Raw genomic sequence first — 21,356 nt, 5'->3', positions numbered from 1 at the left:
CTAACTGAAGTCTGATCACCTTTTCAGTGTTTTTAACAGTTGCTGTACGGGGTAATGCAGACTTCCAAAGCTACGGAATTCCAGGTTTGAGTCTCAGGTGTCACAGAGACCAGAAGTTCCAGGGACTGACCAGGTTATATGCAAAGAGCTCAGCCTCTCAGAATTCAGAAATAACCATTACAACTCAGGAACAGATGTGACTGTGGGAAGTTCTTTAAAAGAAGGAACTGGCTGGGAAGGCTTCCTGGAGGAGGAGGGGCACGGCTGGGAAGGCTTCCTGGAGGAGGGGCACAGCTGGGAAGGCTTCCTGGAGGAGGGGCACGGCTGGGAAGGCTTCCTGGAGGAGGGGCACAGCTGGGAAGGCTTCCTGGAGGAGGGGCACGGCTGGGAAGGCTTCCTGGAGGAGGGGCACAGCTGGGAAGGCTTCCTGGAGGAGGGGCACGGCTGGGAAGGCTTCCTGGAGGAGGGGCACAGCTGGGAAGGCTTCCTGGAGGAGGGGCACGGCTGGGAAGGCTTCCTGGAGGAGGAGGGGCACGGCTGGAGGAGGGTGCCAGGGCCTGGGAAAGGCGGGCAAGATGTGACGGCACAGCATCCCCTGCACAGGGTGAGGCCTGGCGGTGGACGCGTGGCCAGTTCTCTCCGAGCCAGCACAGAGTCTGCTCCAAACATGACCCGAGATGGCTCAGGACACAGTGCCCTGACGAGGAGACCCGGGGTTCTGTGACCACAGCATTTTGTGATTTCTGAAGGACAGAAGGAGGAGGGGGAGGAGTGGGAAAAGAGGGGGAGGAGGAGGGGGAGGGGAAGGCGCGTGCCCCTCCCCCGGGCCCCTTGGGGACAACCCACCCTATGCAGACCCCTGCTCAGGACACAGCTAGACGTGGCGCCGAGGCCGGCGGAGGAGGAAAACCTGTCATTTACACAAAGTCGCGTTGCAGTGCAGGCCTGGCCTGGCGCGGCACAGCTGGAGGACGAGGCGGGGGCTTCCTTCCCCACTTCAGGGGCGGCCGTGGCCCAGGTGAGCCCCTGCCGCAGGTGGAGACAGGTCAAGCGCACTGCTGGACCCGGGCGGCAGAGCCCATTCTTCTGCTCCGCGCAGCCCCGTTGACTCAGGTGAGGTGGGGGCTGCGGGCAGACCCCTTCCCCCTGCCGATGCCAGGCGGGCACACGGGGACAAGCCAGTGGAGAGGGAACGCCAGGCAGCAGGTGCAGCCCAAAGCCCCAGCCCTGCCAGACCCCAGGCTGCAGGGCCACTGCCACAGCTCCCGGGGCACAGCCTCTGTGGGCAGCCGGGCAGGATGGGCTGAGCCGTCACCACGGGCAGGGCTGGGCCCGGGCACGGCCTCTGTGCTGGGTGACCCTGCGTCCCGCCACCTTGGGACCCCAGAGGTGGCCGGGCGTGGGTGGCGGCGGGCCCTGTCACTGCTGGGCCTCACCTGACCCCTCCGGGCAGGCCGAGCACCCTCCCCACCCCTCAGGGCCCGCGTCTGGCCGCAGCTCGGGCCCCGCCTGCCCAGTTCAGAGAGCACCACGGGCCACCTGGGCCCTGCGCCAGGAGGAGCGGACCCGTCACCCCTGCCCTGTCTCGGCTGAGCCAGGCGGGCGGGCAGCGGGTTGGCACCTTTTGCTTCTCTGCAGACCCCTCCTCTGCCAGTAGTGCCCGCTCCCTTCACGGGCTCCAGGGTGACCAGGGCGCCAGCGCCTGGGGCCGCCTCTGGCTGCACGGCCACTGCTGGTCTCCTTCACGAGTGGCTGCACGGCCTCCAGCTTGCAGGCCAGCTCCAGGGGTCAGCAGGGCAGGCAGTGTGCCCCAGCCTGTGGACAGGGCCGCCGGGGTGACGGTGGAGCCCACCAAGCTGGGGCGTGTCTAGGACAGGCCCCACGGCCACCTCGGCGGCCCTGTCCGCCCGTGCGACCCTGTACAGGACGCCACAGGACACTCGGTGGTCGTGTCTCACCTCAGACCCTCCCTGCTTGGACGGCGGCCCAGCTCTGAGGAGCTGGGGCTCCCCTGCGACCTGCCCCTAAAGTGGGGTTTGTCCGTCATGCCCCTGCTGGGACTGGAGCTCTGGGTCTGGGGCAGCAGGACCACAGGGCCACATGCCCTTCGCGGCTCCGGCCACTGAGGCTGACCTGCCCCGCTGGGTTCCTTCCCCTTTGCTGGGCTCCTGGGAGGGAGGCGTGGGGGCAGCGCTCTATGTAACTCTCCTACTCTCCGGACGTGAATTATCTGGCACCCTCCGGCACTGGAGGGTTCTGTTCTCTGTCGTTTATTTGTTCATTCATTTTCCATCATTGATGTGTGTCAGTGTGGGATCATGATTTTTATTTTATCCTGGGCCACCTGCAGTCCAATGCCATGCTCCACCCTTGTCAAATGCTCCAGCTCCTGCCATGGGAGGCTCCGGTATGTGGCTTCTGTGCCCCCAACACTCCCCACCCCCGTCAGTGTGTTTCCCTTTTAGGCACTTTCCTGCTGTCCTCCCGCCTCCTCTTGCACCTCCCCTGCCATCTCTCCACGAGGCCCTGGCTCCTTCTGTTGGCGAATGGTTTACTAACGAAGGCCTGGCACTCGAGGGCTCCGGGGCGTCTCGGTGGACAGAGCAGGGAAACCCACACCCAGACATGCTTCCCGGGCAGCCCCGCGTCCACGTGAAGTACAGCCTGGCTTCCTACTGCCCACGCACAGATGGTCCGAACCCTCCCAGCCTCTAAGGAGAAGCCGAGTCCCACCACCAACCGGCCTTTGTTTTTTGTTCCAGAACCTACGACTGGCTGCCGCATCGGTAGCTCAGCCCAAGGGAAACAGCTGCATCAGCTGAGCACGCTGCTCAGGGATGTGGGGTAAATACTGAGGACTGGTTGCCATGTCACCTGGTACACTAGGGCTTGCTTTGTCAGAAACTGCCAAGCGGTCTTCCATCCTGGCTGTGCTATCCTGCCTTCCCACCAGCAATGAGTGTGAATTCACTGCCAACTCATCAGCAGGCGTGGTCATTTATAATACCCCAGCAAGGAGAAGTGGGTGTGGTCAGCTTGGCCAGGTGATGGTGCCGCATCGCTCTGTTTCTATGGACTTAAATCATCAGCATGTGACATTCATCTGTGGCTGATCACACCTGCAGTCAGCTAAGGGGCGTGCGTTCTAAGTGAGTGAGGATTAATTTAATTAGCTGGAGGCTTGAAAGAGAGAGGTCAGAAGAGAGCTCAGTGCAGCCCAGCTCAGCAGCCCAGCACACCTCATCTCAGCACCCACAGCTCAGCCCAGACGCTTGGAGATGCAGCAGGGAATCACCTGGCGAAAGCTGCTGGAACCCAGAGGCCAGGAGAGAGAGCCAGCAGACGTCACCACGTGCCTTCCAATGTGACAGAGAAACCCAGATGAAAGCTAGTGGCCTTTCCTCTGAAGAACTATACATTTGTAACTAAATAAATTGCTTTATTAAAAGCCAATCCATGTCTGGTGTGCAAATTAAAACAGTGGGTTACAGCTGTTCTAATGGGGGGCCGTGCTGTCTTCTTGTTTTAATTTGCATTTCCCTAATGATGCACCACGCTTCATGCACTTATCAGCCATTTGTATTTCTTCTTTGGTGAAGAGTCTGTACAGATGTACAGATCTTTTGCCCATTTTATAATTGGGTTGTTTGTTTTCTTATTGTTGAGTTTTACAACGAGTTTGTATATTTTGCACACAAGTCTTTAGCAGACAGGTGATTTGAACATAGTTTCCCCCAGGCTGCAGCTCATCTTTGCATTCTCTTGGCAGTGTTTTTCACAGAGCTGACTTTTTCTTTGCTTTATCCATTTTTTTCATAGGGTGTGCCTTTGGCATGGCATGTAAACACTCATCACGCAACACAAGGTCGTTTAGACTTTCTTTTTGGTTTCCTTCTAGCAGTTTAAAGTTCAGCATGTATGTTTAGGTCTGAGACCCGTTTTGGGTTCCTTTTGGGTCAGGGGTTGGGTTGCAGGCTCCGTCTCTTGGACCCCTTGCTCCCTGCGCTCCCCACCAAAACCTGAAAACAACATCCATGCTGCAAACGCACCCCTGGCCCCAACCCCAGGGGCTGTTCATGGGTCACAAGGCTGATAGGGGAAGCAGGCCAGGACCCCCGACCCCAGGCAGCCACGCACCGTGGGAGGCCCAGGGACCCTGGCTCCTCGGATGGGCAGGGGACGGGCAGGACGTGGTTGAGTGTCCCTACCCCACGTGCCCACCCCCTGCTGTGGGTCAGGGGTCAGCGCTAGGCCAGCTCTCACCAGCAAGGGGGAGTGCCGGGAAGGGACCCCTCCTTGTGGCGCCTGCTGTGTATCGCCCTGAGCCCCGGAGGGTCCGAGGCTGCTGCTGACACCCCTCCCGCCAGCGTATACGCACACATGCATCCCCTCAGGGAGGTTCGTCAGGCACTGCGGTGGGGGCGGCTGCTCCATAAGAGGCCATCTTTGAGTCTCTCCATGTCTCTGCATTATCATAAAAATTCTATAGGAAACTTTCGTGAAACAAGGAGGTGTAACTAAAAAGAAATGGGGAGCCCCAGCAGAGGTGAAGGTGAAAGACAAGAGGCCGAGGGCAGGCCGTGAGGTTTTGTGAGCTGGCAGAGAAAGAGCACACAGCCCCAAAAGCAGGCTGGCCGGAGCCGTCCTGGTGCTGGGGCGAGACTGTCCAGGCTGGCGGCTGGAGCTGATGGGGGGTGGGGTGGAGGGACAGCCCCCAGGCCCTAAGCAGAGAGTGTGGGGCCCGTGGGAGGGGCAGGCCCAGCCGGGAGGGCCCAGGTGTCAGTGACAAGGCTGGGCCTGGGGGGTCCATGTCACCCCTGCAGTCTTTGGGGGGATCTTTTAATGAATCTGGGGGGCCAATCCTTGGCAGCTTTCAACCGTGGTGCTCACCTAGAGGTCCAGCCCACTTTTAATCGGATTACTTTTCTGTGGTCAAATGCGTGTTCACTGCACACATTTTGGAAACACGGCAAACCCAAAAGAAGGCTAAAGCTGGCCCTCACTCTTCTACCTCACTAGAATTCCATATTAGTTGGGGTTCTCTAGAGAACAGAATCAGCAGGAGATACCTGTAAATAAAAAATTTATAAAAGTGTCTCGCGTAACTGTGGGGATGTAGATCCAGGGGGTGTAGATCCAGGGGGTGTAGATCCAGGGGGTGTAGATGATCCAGGGGGTGTAGATCCAGAGGATGTAGATCCAGGGGGTGTAGATCCAGGGGGTGTAGATCCAGGGGGTGTAGATCCAGGGGGTGTAGATCCAGGGGATGTAGATCCAGAGGATGTAGATCCAGGGGGTGTAGATCCAGGGGGTGTAGATCCAGGGGGTGTAGATGATCCAGGGGGTGTAGATCCAGGGGGTGTAGATCCAGGGGGTGTAGATGATCCAGGGGGTGTAGATCCAGGGGGTGTAGATCCAGAGGATGTAGATCCAGGGGGTGTAGATCCAGGGGGTGTAGATCCAGGGGGTGTAGATCCAGGGGATGTAGAGCCAGGGGATGTAGATCCAGAGGATGTAGATCCAGGGGGTGTAGATCCAGGGGGTGTAGATCCAGGGGGTGTAGATCCAGGGGATGTAGATCCAGAGGATGTAGATCCAGGGGGTGTAGATCCAGGGGGTGTAGATCCAGGGGATGTAGAGCCAGGGGATGTAGATCCAGGGGGTGTAGATCCAGGGGGTGTAGATGATCCAGGGGGTGTAGATCCAGGGGGTGTAGATCCAGGGGGTGTAGATCCAGGGGATGTAGATCCAGGGGGTGTAGATCCAGGGGGTGTAGATGATCCAGGGGGTGTAGATCCAGGGGGTGTAGATCCAGAGGATGTAGATCCAGGGGGTGTAGATCCAGGGGGTGTAGATCCAGGGGGTGTAGATCCAGGGGGTGTAGATCCAGAGGATGTAGATCCAGGGGGTGTAGATCCAGAGGATGTAGATCCAGGGGGTGTAGAGCCAGGGGGTGTAGATCCAGGGGGTGTAGATCCAGGGGGTGTAGATCCAGGGGGGGTAGAGCCAGGATCCATGGGGCAGGCCGCAAGCTGGCAGCTCCAACGAAGGTCCTCAGCGAACTCTCAGGACAGGCTCACCGGCCAAAGCGGGAAGAGAACCTGTCCCTTCTGAATCCCCCTAAAAGCTTCCAGTGATTAGATTAAACATCACTCATTGCAGAAGACTCTCCCTTTGACTGATTACAAATGGAATCAGCTGTGGATGAAGCTGACATGATCATGATTTAAGTCCATGAAATGTCCTCATAGCAACAGACAGACTAGCACTTGCCCGACCTGGCGACCGGGCACCTCCACCTGGCCAAGGTGACACATGGACCTGACCGTGACGTCCACCCACCGTCCTCAAGCTCTGGACTTGGGATAAACGCAGCTGTTAGAGAGGATGATAGGACAGTCCTGTCTGTTGGAGACTGAGGGGGAGGCACCGCTGAGAGGCCCGGAGTGGGCCGGGGGCTGTCCTGGTGGGTAGAGCCCAGTCCTGCCTCAGGTCCGGGAGCTCAAAGGGAAAATGTGCCCCAAAACCATGGCTGGGAGGGGGCGGAGGGTTGGGGCTGGGAGGGGCAGCAGGTGTTACGACAGAAGCAGTTGGAGCAGCTGCCTACACGTGAGACCAGTGTCTCGCCAGGGGCTCTGGGGTGGGATTTTCATGTCCTCATCTCCCAGCCACACATAGGCGGGTACGGGTGTGCCCGGCCGGGCCTCTGCCCCGATGCAGCCGTGTCCAGGCGTCCCCGCAGGGCCGTCACTATTCCTCTGTCCTTGTCACCACGGTCACTGTCATGGCAAAGACGCTGCACTTGGGGGGAGGGTCTCCCGTGGGTCCTTGCGCTGAAACGTGCCCGTGGGTCACGTGGAGGGAGCGTCCCTCAGTCAGGCTCGTGGCTGTGCTACTTCAGGTGAGAGACAGGCCTTCCCAAAGCCCCAGGGTCCCTGTCCCGAGGGACGGGACGATGGCCTCTCGCTGACCGGTGCCCCTCCCCGAGGGCCCCCGGCCCACCCAGACTCATAAGTCTTAGTCCACATATGGGCCCTGGGGGAGGAGAGCGCCCAGGAGAGGCTGGGGGCCAACTCCCCCCTTCCTGCCTCCGAAGGAGGAGGCCGCGAGCAGCTGGGGGCAGCCCTGGGACGGCGGGCCTCAGCGTGACTTTACCTGCCACCTATGCCCCGGGGGACCTGGACGTGCCCTTCGCAGGGAATCTTCTGGAGTGCCAGACTAATCTCGGAAGAATAAAAGCTAACTTGTCCAAAACTCATGGCTCCAAGACCTGTGCCAGGGGCCGGGGCCAGAAGCACAGCGAGCTGAAGAGGGGCTGGGAGGAAGCCCAGGGGCCATGCCAACAGGCACCCGCAGGCCCTGTGGTCAGAGGGGATATTGTGCCCATTTTACAGGTGAAGAGACTAAGCCTGAAAGAGGTCAGGTGGCTCCCGGAGCCAAACCTGGAGGACTGGAATCCGTGCAAGGTGCAGGGCTCAAGCCCTGGCCAAGGTGGGGTCTCCCCAGGCAGGCAGCGCCGGAGCCACAGACACGGGCAGCGTGGGGAGGGGCAGGGCCCATGCACAGAGCCTCTGGACGGGGCCTGGGGCCCACTGGGCTAAGCCCAGGCCAAGCTGCACCTCCTCTGTGCACAGCCCACACGGGGCTAAGGCTTCAGGGGACGCCCACCGCCGTGACCCACCCCACGCCCGCAATGCCTCCAGGGAGGGAACCAGCCTGGGGCGAGGGGGAGGGGGACACACTGAGGGAATGGAGAGGTGTTTTTTCAATATTTTTATTGACAAAGCAACCTACAAACATGTATGAACATTCCATACGTGGTGTGCAATCAGTGGCTCACAATATCATCACATAGTTGTGTATTCACCACCATGATCATTTCTTAGAACATTTGTGACACTCCAGAAGAAGAAAAAAAAAGAAAAGACTCACACACCATACCCCTTCCCCCTCCCTCTCATTGACCACTAGTATTTCCATCTGCCCAATAGATTTTTACCTTTGTTCTCCTTATTTTGTTTCCTAGACCCCTTACCACTCCCTTTCATTGATTACTAGTATATCAGTCTACTCAGTTTATTTTAACATTAGTTTCCCCTATTATTTATTTATTTTTTATCTGTATGTTTTACTCATCTGTCCATACCGTAGATAAAAGGAGCATCAGACACAAGGTTTTCACAATCACACAGCCACGCTGAGAAAGCTATATCATTATACAAACATCTTCAAGAAACATGGCTACTGGAGCACAGCTTTACATTTTCAGGCACTTTGGAACAGGGAGATTTTTACAATGTGCAGGTTTTAATCTTCAAAAAAGTTAACTATGAAGAAAAGAATGCCATTGCTAATGAGGATGAAGAAGTTATCCAGGCACTTCAGGGGCCGAGACCCCCGCCAGTAAATGCACCTGCAGCCCAAACCCAGGCCTGATCTCGGGGACAGGAGCGTGGAGGGCAGGGCCGGGGACAGCGGCTCCCCTGCGCAATCAGCAGTAAAGATGTCAGCTTCCCATTTAGACATTAGGGACATGAGACGAACTGAAAGAAGGGAAGAAAAATCGCAGTTCCCGACGACGACGGCCCATGCCCCCAATTTTGCTCCTTTCCACAGACTGGGGTGCAGGAAACCTGCACGTTAAGCAGCCTGCTCTCACCTGAGCCACTGAGGCTCAGAGGGGTTAAGCAACACACCCAAGGTTGCACAGCAGGGTAGCTTTTGACTGGGACAAAACAGGCTGTCTGAGCTCAGCACCCACAACCATTTCCATGCCTCTGTGATGTGCATGCAAAGCACGGGGCTTCTTGAATCCTCCTACCCGAGGAGCTCTCTCAAATGCAGACCCTAACTTTTCTGGGGAAAAGATGGTGAGATAGACTTACGTTTGCCTGCAGAAAATAAGTGCTGAGGCGCACGCAGCGTCTGCCTGGATGTCGGAGGAGTAGGAGCAGGACAGTGGCCTGTGCACCTCTCCGCACCTGCATGGCCCCAAAGCTGTCCCCATGTCCGGAGTTTGCCTTTGGACCCCCAGAGGACAGGCTGGTGTGCATTCGCAGGCAGGCATTCAGACTCAGCATCCCCAAACGAGAAAATAGCTTTGTGGATAAATCAGAGGGGACCCTGGAGTCCACTCAGCTGGATGTTGCTATGTCCTGCCCTGGGCGAGCTAAGGCCAGGGGACCACGGGCACCACAGAGGGACAGTCCTGCCTGCCCAGCCCTTGACCTTCTCCCCAGCTGCTCTTCTCATAGCCTCCCCCTTTATGTTGCTCTTTCTGCAGCTGACAGCTCCGAGGCACCCCCTTCACAGCCGTCATGAGCTGCCACGTTCACAGCAGAGCCCCATCTTGGGTTGTGAGCTCTGTGCCGGCTGTGGGAAGAAGTCCGGGACGGCCCTTTCCTCGGGAAATAGAGGGGCTGAAAATGTAGCATCTCTATGGATGAAGATAGAGCCAACGATGACGTCTAAAATCTCAGCAAGAAAGCCCACCCACGCTCAGGGTGAGGGCCGACAAGCCCTCTGCTGGACTTTCTCCTCCAGGTTTCCGCCTCCTGCATCCACACTTGACTGCCAACGAGCCGTCTTGCCAGCTTGCGTCGACCGCAGGCCTCCTAGCATCATGCAGGGCTCCTGGCGAGCAAGACAGCCTCATGCTCGGGGAGGACCGGGCGCTCAGCTGCTCCCGGTCACTGTCCCTGGAGCCTCGGGACGAGGGCCTCCCCGGGCCCAGTCTTCCTTCCTGCTGCAGTGAAATCACACAAGGAGCTGCAGTGTCCTGCGGCAGGCACCCCCCCCGGGGTCTCAGGGGCCAGGGCTGCACGGCGGGTCCCAGGCGGGTGACGCCCTCCCGGGAAGAAGGTCCACCCTGGAGCACTGCCCTGTGCCCGACTGCGACGCGGCCAGCACCGGGGTGACTCTGAGCCCCTTGGGCGGCAGGTGTGACCATGGGCAGGGGCTCCTGGCCCCGCTGTGCTGCTCAGCCGGACACGGCTCCAGTGAGTGACCCCACCCCGTGGGCGGCCACTCTGGGGACGCCCGGGGAACCCCTCCCCAACCCCCAGGGTGCTCTAAGTGAAATCCCGAGTCCCGCTTTGCTGCTTCTTAACTGGGTCTTGCGGGCGAGAGGTGGCCCCCCTGGGTCTGCCTCCCCCACCTGAAAGCGGAGGGCTGCCTCAGCGGGCGGCGGATGAGCGCACGGAAATCCTTTTTAGAGCAGTACCTGCTCATCAATTTTTAGTAAATATTCAGTTGCTATTTCAATTTGACAGAGAGATGAATTTCACCTTGAATTTAGGGGGATGACGGGAGATTGCATTTTATGCCAAAGTCCCAAACGCTGTCCTACATCAAGCTCAAATTAATCTTTCTGCTTATTCCGGTGTTGTGGGGCCAGGGGGTCCCCATGACACCACCCCAACCCCAGGCCCTAGGTGCAGGGTTGAAAGTGTGGCCTGCAGTGGCCGCTGGGCCTGAGTGTGCTTTCCTTTCGGGGCGCCCCTGCTCCCGGGGTGACCAGCTGGTCACTTGTTTTGTCATTTAAAGTCAATGTGGCGCAGCTACTTTTTCTTCGCAGCAAGCACTAAATTTACCTGTCTGAAGTAAATACAAGAAAGTTAGATCTGAGCCCTCCCCAGGGGCCGGCAGGCTGCGAGGGGCGGCCGCGGAGATGGCTGGAACCCGGGACGGTTCCGTTACTGTCAGGTGCAGCTTTCCCGCGACGAGGCCGGTGCAGCACCCGCCACGGACAAGGAGGGTTTGGGCGTTTGAGCCAAGGCCGGTCAGCAGGTGACACCCGCCCCCAGGGCATGCTGCCCGGTGCCCCGTCCACCCTGCGGCCCCCAGACAAGCCCCCGGGGACAGCGGCCACCGAGCCCGCCGCGACAGGGCCTGACAACCAGCTCCAGCAGCAAAACGGGTTTTTCAAGATGGTGACCCTGTCTTAAAACAGCCCGCGGCGTTTCCACTTAAATAGCTTGAAATCCAGGAGGAAAAAGGCACCGTGGCTCACAGGCAACTGGATTTCTCAAAAGGATGTCACCACACAGGCTTACAAATGAGTCCCCAAACGTACAGGCTGTTTGGACGAGCTGAATGTTCCATTTATTCTAAAAGGAAAAGGGGGGAGAGGGTGGGGGCTGAGCACAGGAATGCCTCGCCCCCGCGGGCTCCTCTAACGCCCGGGTTCATCTCCTCCCGCCGACATCGGGGGCGGCCGTTTGCTTCACCTTCCGAGCCTGCGTCCAGCCCTTTCCCTCCTCTTTCTTCTAAGACACTTTCCTGGCCGTCCTGAAGGCACTGCCACGGATCTCTGAGGCCTGCAGAATTTACTTTCACGCCCTCGGGTATTTTAAGGTGGTTCTGGGCCCCGCGGGTCTCGGACTCCCAAGGATCTGCCTGTTGGACATAAGGAGACAGCGAGGGTTTGTTTCCCTCTGAGCAGCTCCGAGCACTTGACTGACTCACACATTTCCACACCACCTCCGTGAAGCTTTGCAGCACTCACGTCTTAATCTGCAGGCTGAGGGCATTTAAAGGCAGAGGCTCAGGGACACTGTCCAGGGTGGTGACGAGCTGCAGCTAGAACCTAAGTCTCCCCTGCTCTGACCCGGTCCCCTGCCCCGCGCGTCATTGTATACAACCAACCGGCATGCACGGGGTGTGCCCACGAGGACTGAGCAGGGTTTGCACACAAGGGTTGCTCAGTCGTCTCCTGCCTGGAGAGACAAGGCAGCACCAGGGATGTTAAAGGTGAATTTAAAATTCACTCTTGGCTGACAGGACTCCAGAGGCTTCCTTCCTTCCATTGCGACAGCTCGGAAGTTAGGCAAGGGTGGGGGGGGAGGGGGGTGTGGGGGGGAGGGGGCGTGGGGGGGAGGGGTGTGGGGGTGGGGGAGAGGGTAGGCAGGGGTGGGTGTGGGGCGGGGAGGGGAGCAAGTGGTGCGGGGGTGCAGGGATGCGGGAGTGGGGGGGCGAGGGGGGGCGGGGGCGAGGGGGATGGGGGTGAGGTTTGGCGGGGGGGCAGGGGGCATTTCTCATTGGAAACGAGTTGGATTTGGATCAGTTCTTGTTCTCATCCCAGAACCCTTTTCCAGAATAGCTTCCCCTCTTTTGTCTGGTAAGTTTTGCTATTTTTGAGTTAGTGTATTTATACATTTAAAAGTTTTGTCATGAATAAAAACAAAGCTAATTTTTGCTGTCAGATGTCTCCTGAGCAGTCAAGCAGCAGAACAGTGAGATTTTCAACCACGCACAGGACTAACGAACTAATAAAAATCCTTTTCTTCCTACTTCCTCTACTAGTGGTTCTCAGAAAACGATTCCTTACTCTCTGAGCTTTAGCCTCAAAGCTAAAACTTGAGGAAAAGAAGGACATCGTGGCGTCCCATCCCCTCCACGCCTCATCCACAGGCTCAACGCCACGTGGGCCGGCCCCACAGGCAGGGTGGCCACCGCACCTGGCAGGCTGGGCACCTGCTGTCTGGCCAGCTGCCCGCACAGTTCTTGCTCTGTCCCTCATCTCCCTAAGACGCTGCAATCCCTCCTGTCTAGACCTTCTCTTCGTATTTTATATTTTACAGCTTAGGTCATTAGGACCCCGTCGTTTTAGTTCATAAGCTGCCAGAACGAGACACACCAGAACTAGAATGGCTGTTAAAGGGGAATTTAATAAGTTACAAGTTTACAGTTCTAAACCTATAAAAATGTTCAAACCAAGGCATCCAGGGAAAGATAACTTACTTCAAGGAAGGCAGATGGGTCAGGAACCCTCTGTCAGCTGGGCAGTCACATGGCTGCATCTGCTGGTCCCCTGCTCCTGGGCTCCGTTGCTTTCAGCCTCTGTTCCTGTGGGGGTGCCTCACTTTGCTTCTCAGGCTGGCTTTCATCTCTTGGCTTCCCTTGGCTCCCTCCAGGTTCTGGCTTTCTTAACATCTCATGATGACGTTTGCTGGGCTCCAAGCATCTCCAAACATCCGTGTCTCTGTTCTCCAGGTGTCAGCATCTTCAGCTCCGCTCTGAGGTTACTTTTGACGCTGTCATTTCTGACTCTCTCCAAAATGTCTCCTTTTTTAAAAGATTCCTGTAAACTAATCAAGACCCACCTGGAATGGGTACAGTCACATTTCCTCTGAATCAAAAGGTCACACCCACAATTGGGTGTGCCACATCTCCATGGAGATGATGTAATCAAAATATCCCAACCTACAGTGTTGAATCAGGATTAAAACATGCTTTTTCTGGGGTACATAATACTTTCAAGTCAGCATAGCATGCTTCTACCACTTTCTGGAATACTTACTTTCTATAAAAAGTCAGCTCTGATGTCTTAAAATGATAGCGACGGAGCAAGTGTTGACTGAGCCCGAGGCCCCACTGGGTGCAGGCGAGCTCCGAGGTGAAGCAGCCTGAGGCCCTGCGGCCGAGGACCAGGCATCTCCTGGCCCCAACCCTAAAAGTGGGGACCCTCCCTTGCTTACGCACTAAGAGAAAGGCAGAAAGGTGGGGGGGTGGCCAGGAGGGGCACCCGGGGCCAGGGCCAGGGCCAGGAGCACAGGGGCTGCCGTTCATGGCTGGGGGCGCCGGCTCTGGGCGAGTGACTGTGACATGGCCACCAGCTCTCCCGAGAGGCTGAGCAGCACAGAGCGCAGAAATCCCATGTCCATGCACGCCCCACAGCACACACACAGAGCACGCACAGCTGCTCGTACACCCAGAGCACACAAAGCCACTCGTACACACAAAGCACACACAGCCACACACACACACACACACAGAGCGTACCCAGCCACTTGCACACACACAGAGCACACATATCCATGCACACAGTAAAGATACCCACTCCCAGAATACACCAACCACACACACCACAGCACCCACATTCACATGCACACATACACACGCACCCTGCCACACACTTGCACACTCATCCTTCGCCCCCGGCCTCACCTGGGCAGCTCTGCCGGGTGTGGGCTGGACCCCACGTCCTTCCTTCCTTGAGGACCAGGGAGTTGGCACTTGGAGAGCCCTTGGCACCTTCCAGAGGGAAAAAGCTGATCGCAGGTGGTCTAAGTGTCGGGAGGCCGCACGTTTTATTGTCCAAACCAGGACATGTCTGGGTGTGTGAGGCAGAGCTGAGGACACCTCCTGGCAAGCCAGGGTGCCATCCCCCAGCACGGGACAGGCCACTGCACCCTGTTCTGCGGCCCCGAGACCTCAGAGACCCAAACTAACACCGTCAGAACCCGCAGCAGGGCTGGAGGCCGCGCAGCACCCATTATGATGACTTTTCCTTGGCGAGCGGCAGCTGCGTCCCCTCCACCTGGGGGGTCGCACTTCTCTGCCGATCACCTGCAGTGTGCACGGGCCCCAGCAGTAGCCACTGGCCCCAGCAGCCAAGCTGCCCTCCCCACCCCTGGGGCAGCTCCTCCTGTGGGCAGATGAATGGGGTTGGGGCAGAGCCCTGACTTCCAGGGACCCAGAGGTCCGGCATCATACAGAGCTCCTCAGACCCCAGAGCTGGCCAGAGCCCAGCCTCGCTGAAATGCAGATTCTGGTGCCGGGGTGGGGTGGGGCCTCGCGTCAGGCAGCTCCCCGAGAGCAAAGACCCCAGCGCCCCACCACCCCCACACACCCCCACCTTCCTCGGCCTTCCCTGCACACAACCCTCCTGCTTCCCCAGCACGCCCCCGCCTCGCCCCCCGCCCCCCCTGCCCCATCCGCCTCCCCGGCCCTGGCTGGGGGCCTTGCTGGCAGGCCCTGGGCTTCCCTATAGGGGAAACCCCGCCCACCTGCCCCCCACCCCCACAACCCCAATGACCCGGGCCGTGGGTGCGCCGGCGCTGCTTCCCCAGCCGCCCAGCACTCCCGGGCCCCGGAGAGGGACGCGGGCTGCGCTTTCACAAACTGACGAAGATCGAAGGGCGGCGGGTGGGCGAGAGAGGCCAGGCAGCGAATCCCGGCCCCGGCGCACAGTGCCTGGTGTGGCGGCCCTGCGGGGCGGCGGGCACGGTCACACACCCCGCACACTCGGGCACGCGGGAGGAGCCCAGCCCCAAGAGGGAGCCAGGACCCGCCCATCCACCGTGGGGTCCCTGCAACTCTCGGAGGGAGAGCAAAGCACGTGAGCAGCTGGGTTCCCTGTCGACCCCTGACCTCTGGTCAAGGCCGAGCCCTACACCAGGCCCGTGGGCGCGATGAGGGCAGTTGAGGGCACCCCTTCACCGCAGCCCCTGCTAGAGCCCCGATGAACCCAGTGCAGCGCTGCTTGCTGGACCCTGACGCCCTCCACGTGGGCACCCCAGGAGGAGCACCCAAAGGAGGCAGACCATGCTGCATCCATGGCAGGACACTTGGGAGCCGGCACCCACCTGAGGGGCAGGGAGGGCCCAGCCGGATCCCGGCGAGTTCTCATGTCCCCAGGGCTCTTCTCTTCTCACCACACCTGCTCTGGTGAAACCGGAACACACGGACCAGCATAAGGAGGGAAGCTCCCCAAGGCCCACGGTGGGGGGAGGGAGTGAGCCATATAGGGGAGGGGGAGAGCCACGTGGGGGAGGGGAGAGCCACGTGGGGGAGGGGTGAGCCACGTGGGGGAGGAGGAGAGTCACATGGGGGAGGGGTGAGCATGTTGTGGGGGGAGAGTCACATGGCGGAGGGGGTGAGCCATATGGGGGAAGGAGTGAGCCACATGGGAGGGGGGAGAGCCACGTGGGGGGGTGTCATCCAAACAGGGGGTGGAGGGGAAGAGGATAAGCCACGTGGGGGGGAGAGGGTGAGCCACATAATAGAGTGAGAGAGTGAGCTGCCCTGGGGGGGCTGAGAGGGTGAGCCATGGAGGGGGAGTATGAGCTACACAGTAGTGGAAAGGGTGAGCCACATGGGAGGAGGGGGGAGAGTGTGAGCCTCCCTGGGGTGTGGCAGGAAGAGGGTGAGCCCCCAGCCTGGGCAGTTTTGCTGAGGCTGAAGTATGTAGACATCTAACTTTAGCCCAATTTGCAGGTGATTTTGAGATAGCAGAGGGAGAGAGAAGTTCTGGAAGGCTGGAAATGAGCAAACAGCATGATCATTTCCCAAAGGCAATGGCCACTAAAACCACAGAAAGGCAAACGCACTTCAATTTCCAGGAAAATCCAGATGAGGCAGGAAACAGGGCTGCCAGCTGGGAAGAAAGTGGTGGGGTCTCCAGGAGGCAAATCTAGTTCTCTAAGAGAAAGTCATTCCATGCTAACCTCATTTCCTGTTTTGACGAGCTTCACCAAAACAGTCAATCAGGGGAATGCCCCAGAAAGTGTGTCTTGCTTTCAGTAAAGCATTTGAAAACCTCTCATTTTATCCCATCTATGCGAGATGCGAAAACTGGGCCAGACGAGTCTAAGGGCAAGAGGAGCGCCCTTGGGGGTGGCCGTCCCGGACAAGGCCACGGGGGCGGGGTGGCAGTGCCCCCTGGGCTCGTCAGCTCGCCAGGCCACCTGCGGGCCTCTGGCTGCACTGTTTGGGGTTTCTCCCCACAGGCAGTGTGACTTCGGACCGTTCCCGCAGCTTCGCACGCGACCCGTCGGTGTGTCAGTCCTCATGGGGGGACAACACGGGCGCGTGGCCTCCGGCCCGCCCAGGGCTCCATCCCGCTCGCCACTTCAAAAATACCCCAAGTGACACTAAGGCACACTCTGGTGTCACACTGACCGATTGCCAGAGCTCTGAGAGGAAAAGCCCTGGCAAATCCCCACGCAAAGGGCTTCACACGGGGGCGAAATGACGAAATTCACTTTGTGGAAAGCAAATCCACTGCAAGAGCACAACATCTACATGCGTTGATTTCTGGTTGTGCTACAGAGTACTTGAGTGTGGTCAGAGATGAGAAAACTCCAGACTCTTCAACTTCACTTTTTAATTGTTTCCATAAAACTGGGCCATTTCTTGGGGTATGACACAGGCATTAAAAATCCCTACCCGGCTTATCTTATGACCTTGTGGTGAGGACAAAATAAGTCAGAGGTGCCAAAGACTGAAGAAGGGAAAGCGCTGAAATTCAAGGTAGTATTATTATTTGCTGTAAGGTGCTTTCCCTCAAAAAGAAAAAAGGTCTCGCAAGTCTGTGAGTAGGTGAGCAGAAAATGATTCAGCTCGGCTTCAGCTCCGCCGTCCCCGGCCTGGGTGTCCTCTTGCTGAACAGCGCCTGTCCCAGGCACCTCCACTTCCCCAAAGCCCTTCCCAGCGCCTGCTCTGCTCCCCTCAATCTTGGATGACGGTCCAGCCGTGACAGCTCGTGGAGCCCTCGCCCAAGGCTGCGTCTGCAGAGCTGGCACCGAGGCAGCAGCCGCATGAGCACCCAGCTTGGGCGTGGATGGCGCAGGGACCGCGGGCCAAGCTGGGAGGCCTGGTCAAGCTGACTGGTGGACAGACAGACAGACGGCACGGCCTTACCTGCCCTCCGGCTCCCTCGGCAGCGTCCCAAGGGTTCATCTGGGAGGATGGGCTGCTGGCCGCAAGGACTTCCGCACCACTCAGACTCATTCACCGAGACAGGGCTTAGAGTCGGTCCCCGCTGCAGGAGCTCAGGGCCGCGTGGCTGCGGGGAGGACCGTCGCACCGGCTCCCTGACGTCTGTCCCATGCAGCCAGCACGGCTCTCTGAGCACCCACTGTGCTGGGAACTCCCGGTGGCCACTTCTGCCTTTCCCTGGGCCTGCGGCGGCCTCTTTGGGGCCCACAAATAACCCTGGAGGGCGAGACTCGGGGAGACAATCTGCTCAATCTGCTCAGGTGCACAGTGCGGGGAGCCCCCCCCCCCCAGGGCATGTCCGGAGGGGCTGCCTGGGATCTGAGCGGACGCCCTGGGTCACGCCTGCAAACCCACCACCGGCCGGGGCGCCCATGCACCCTCGGGCTCGTCCCCACTGACCACGCTACATGCCCCCTGCATGGCCGCCTCGGCTGCTGGGACCCACGGGCTGGGGGCTAGGCGAGAGGGGCAGGGGTCTCTCCAGCACCCTTTAGAGTAGCTGACCTTCGACTGTGAGTAAACAGCCAGCGATGCATTCTTCTTAACTTTTGCTTTTAATGCAGAAGAAGGGGTGAAGACACAGAAGCGAATGAAAGGGGAGACGTGCCTGGGGGGCCCTACGGGGAGTGGACGCCAGGGCATGGCCGGGCCACGGAGCCCACTGCTAGACTCGGGTCCCGGGCAGCGGGCAGAGGCACGGGGTGGGGGGGGGGCGAGCCCCGAGTTTTCTCGCCTGTGTCATTTTCGATCAGACCTGTCTCAAGCTTCCTGTTTCATCTCCCAGTTATTCTGAAACAAAAACACGCACGACAAACACAGGTCACTGCCCTCCGCGCCGACCGTGGCTGTAGCACACGGGAACTGAAAGGGTAAAACAGGCCCTAAGGGCCCCCCCTCACCAGCAAGCAGCACCCCTTGGGGGTGGGGGCCGCTCACAGCGTTCCCAGGAGCCTGACTCTCATGACCTCGGCAGTGGCCGCGGCCCCGGTGGCAACCCCAGCGCTGACCCTCTCGGGCGGGGTCTGACCCCTGACCCACGCCGGGCCCTTCACCTCCTTGCGCCGTGGACCTAGGGACGGCCCTGCCCGCCCAGCGCCCACCCCCGCCTCCCCTCCCCTGGGTGGGCTCCCACGCATGGTCAGCCTGGGTGAACAGGCTCGCGCCAGCGACGGGGGCAGTAACAACTCCAAGAGGCGCACAGTGGCGGAAGGTCATTCTCAGCGCCCCAAACAGGTGAAAGGAGATTCCAAAGACAGACAGAAAGACAGGTGGGCTCAGAACAGAGAGGGCGGCACCCCCATGTCCAGCCCACAGCTCCAAGAGGAGCTTCACACTTCATCTGCTACGCGCCCGATGGCAGGGGATCCAGCCAAGCCCTCCGGCCAGACACCACGGGGCCCACGGGGGGTGGCCCTGTCCTGGGCCCCCGAAGACCAGCCGGGCTGCCCGTTTCCCAGCTCCTGTCAACGCCCCCCCTCAGCTCTTCCGTTCCCCCTCCCCTCCTTCTTTCCTCCCCCCTCCCTCCTTCCTTCCTTCCCCTCTCCCTCCCTCCTCCCCTGAGCTCTGGGGACGCTGACCTGTAGTGTCCTCCTGCTCTGGCTCCTGCTGCGGGGGTTCTCAGGTGCGTCTCAGGTGGGTCTCAGGTGGGTCTCAGGTGGGTCTCAGGTGGGTCTCAGGTGGGTTCCCCAGGTGGGTCTCAGGTGGGTTCTCAGGTGGGTTCTCAGGTGGGTCTCAGGTGTGCGGAGACCCAGCCGAAGGCCCCGAACCCCCGGCCCCCCCCCCCGCCCAGTGTGCATCCCCACATGGCTCCCCCCCGTGCCGGCCCAGCGTCTCATACCAGCGCCTTCCGGGGTTCAGGTAACAGGAGTGGTGCTTGCTTCAGTGGCCATCGTGGGTGCCTCCAGCCCCCACCGACACAGAGTCGAGGCTCGGGCCTGAGCACCCCCATGCCCCGCCCAGCGCCGGGGAACCCCACATGCCCCAGCCCAGGCAGCTTGGGATGGGACCGCAGCACGGTCCCAGGAGGGAGCCTCAGGGACCCTTCCCGGCACAGTGAGGAGGGGAAGGCTGGGGCCGTGGCTTCCCCCCCCGGGGCACAGCGGGCCTACCCAGAAGACTCCAACTCCCCGCCTTCCGCTGTGAGACCTGGGCGGGCCAGGGGACTTCTGGGCGGGGGGTCCCATGCTAGCCTGGCTTTGCTCCTGTCGAAGAAACCTGCAGCCTCTGCGAGGGCCCCCTGACGTCCCCAGCCCAGTGCCTGGGAGGCTGCCAGAGACCCACACCCGGCAGTGCCTCCTGCAGGTCACTAAAGCTTGGAGAGCCCCCCGGGGCCCCCCACACCAGGGCATGGCCAGGCTCACCAACCTTGACCTGCCTACAAGCCCACGAGGGCCTGTGAGGTCTCCGGGCCCCCCGCAGCTCCGAGCCCGTCCTCCCGGGGGCAGCAGATGGCGACAAAGACCCCAGTGCCTCCCGCCCAGAGGCCAACCAGGACCCCAGGCCACCCACAAACGAGGGGCTGGAGCCCACCCCACAAGGCCCCGCACCCCAGTCTCCCTCAGCGCTCAGCTGGTGACAGCGAGGAGCACAGGCCATGCCCCCTGGGGTCACACAGACCCTGACAGTGCTGGAGCTTTAGAGGCTGTGAACCAGATGCCGAGGGCAGGGGGGCAGCTCTCGGGAGTCTCTGTTCCTATCTCAGAAAATCAAAACTCGGAAAATCCTTATTCTTATCACAGACGGATTTTAGTAGGAAGCGGGGTGGGTCCTTTGTGTAAATCACTAGGAATCTGTGCCCAAAAGGAGTCAAGGCAGGGGAGAGGGCCTCTGCCACTGGGCCCTGTGCTTCGAGCTGCAGCTGTGCACCCCGGCACACATGGAACCTCCTGCGGGGGCTCCCCCAGCGTCGCCTCCATGAAGTGCTCCACCCGCCACAACGAGCAGACAGACCCCTGCCCCCAGGACCACACCGACCTCACATGCTCCCAGAGGCTGCTGCTGCTCCAGGCACGTGTGCACTTCTCCCACCAAGGATGAACCCATGCTGGGTGCTGGGCTGCTTGCTGGGGTCAGCGGGAGCCCATGGGTGATCCAAACACCCCGACCCCGAGGAGCCTGGAAGTTTGCCACCTTTTGGTACGAGCTGTGCCTACTCAAGAACTCCCTCGGTTGAACTCAAAGTAGAGGTACAGAAAAGTGCCAGCAACCCAAGAGCTGACGTGCACAGGATCATTTTCTGGCCCAGGACCCCGCCCAGACCTTGGCTATTTTCTCTGTCTCAACAGTGAAAAACATTTGCCAAAGCACCAGGCTTCGAAAACATTTTAGCAGCCACACAGTCTGGCTGAGACTGTGAACGGCCAACACACAGGTGACCTTGCTCCCCGATTCGGCAAGGTGAGGGGACCCCTGAAGGGCTGGCCTCACTTCTGAGGTGGTGTTGGGACCCAGGCAGGAGCCCCGGCCCTGGGGGGACCCTCAAAGTGGGTCTCAGGCCGGAAGCACCACCCACAGGGAAGGCGCTGGAAATGCCAATCCTCCCCCCAGGCTCTCTAAAGGTTGGCTTTAGACCTGGGTGTCCACAGCCCCCAGGGGACTCAGAGGTGCCTTCAGGAACCACCTGCTCCCAGACATGCTCATGCCCATGGGGCCATGGGCCTGGTGCCTGGGGGGAGAAGGGGGCTGCCCGGTGCTGGCAGCCTTAGCCCGCTGTCCCTAGGTCCCCCGGGAGCGGAGAGGCAGCAGCTCCGTGCTGCCCACGGCGTCAGCAAGGCCTCGGTGGCTCAGGAGGCCGGCCAGTGTGCATCCCCCTCGCTTCCTTCCTGGACTCTGTGCCCGTCTCCCCAGCCACCCCT

The 21,356-nt window shown here is 59.7% G+C and overlaps 1 long non-coding RNA gene across 1 annotated transcript; it reads right to left on the bottom strand.

Annotated features, from left to right (window-relative positions):
• Positions 1–10,874: 10,874 nt before the first annotated feature.
• On the bottom strand, positions 10,875–15,495 carry LOC143660572 (uncharacterized). Its single transcript, XR_013164126.1, has 4 exons — positions 15,369–15,495; positions 13,948–14,034; positions 12,742–13,088; positions 10,875–11,397 (listed from the first exon to the last, which is right to left on the bottom strand). It is a non-coding gene; the product is annotated as an uncharacterized LOC143660572 (long non-coding RNA).
• Positions 15,496–21,356: the final 5,861 nt, after the last annotated feature.

This window comes from Tamandua tetradactyla, chromosome 17 (genome assembly GCF_023851605.1).
Source record: "Tamandua tetradactyla isolate mTamTet1 chromosome 17, mTamTet1.pri, whole genome shotgun sequence".
Taxonomy (NCBI): Eukaryota; Metazoa; Chordata; class Mammalia; order Pilosa; family Myrmecophagidae; genus Tamandua; species Tamandua tetradactyla.
Note: the sequence above shows the minus strand (reverse complement) of the source record. Positions and strands in the feature narration are given on the sequence as shown.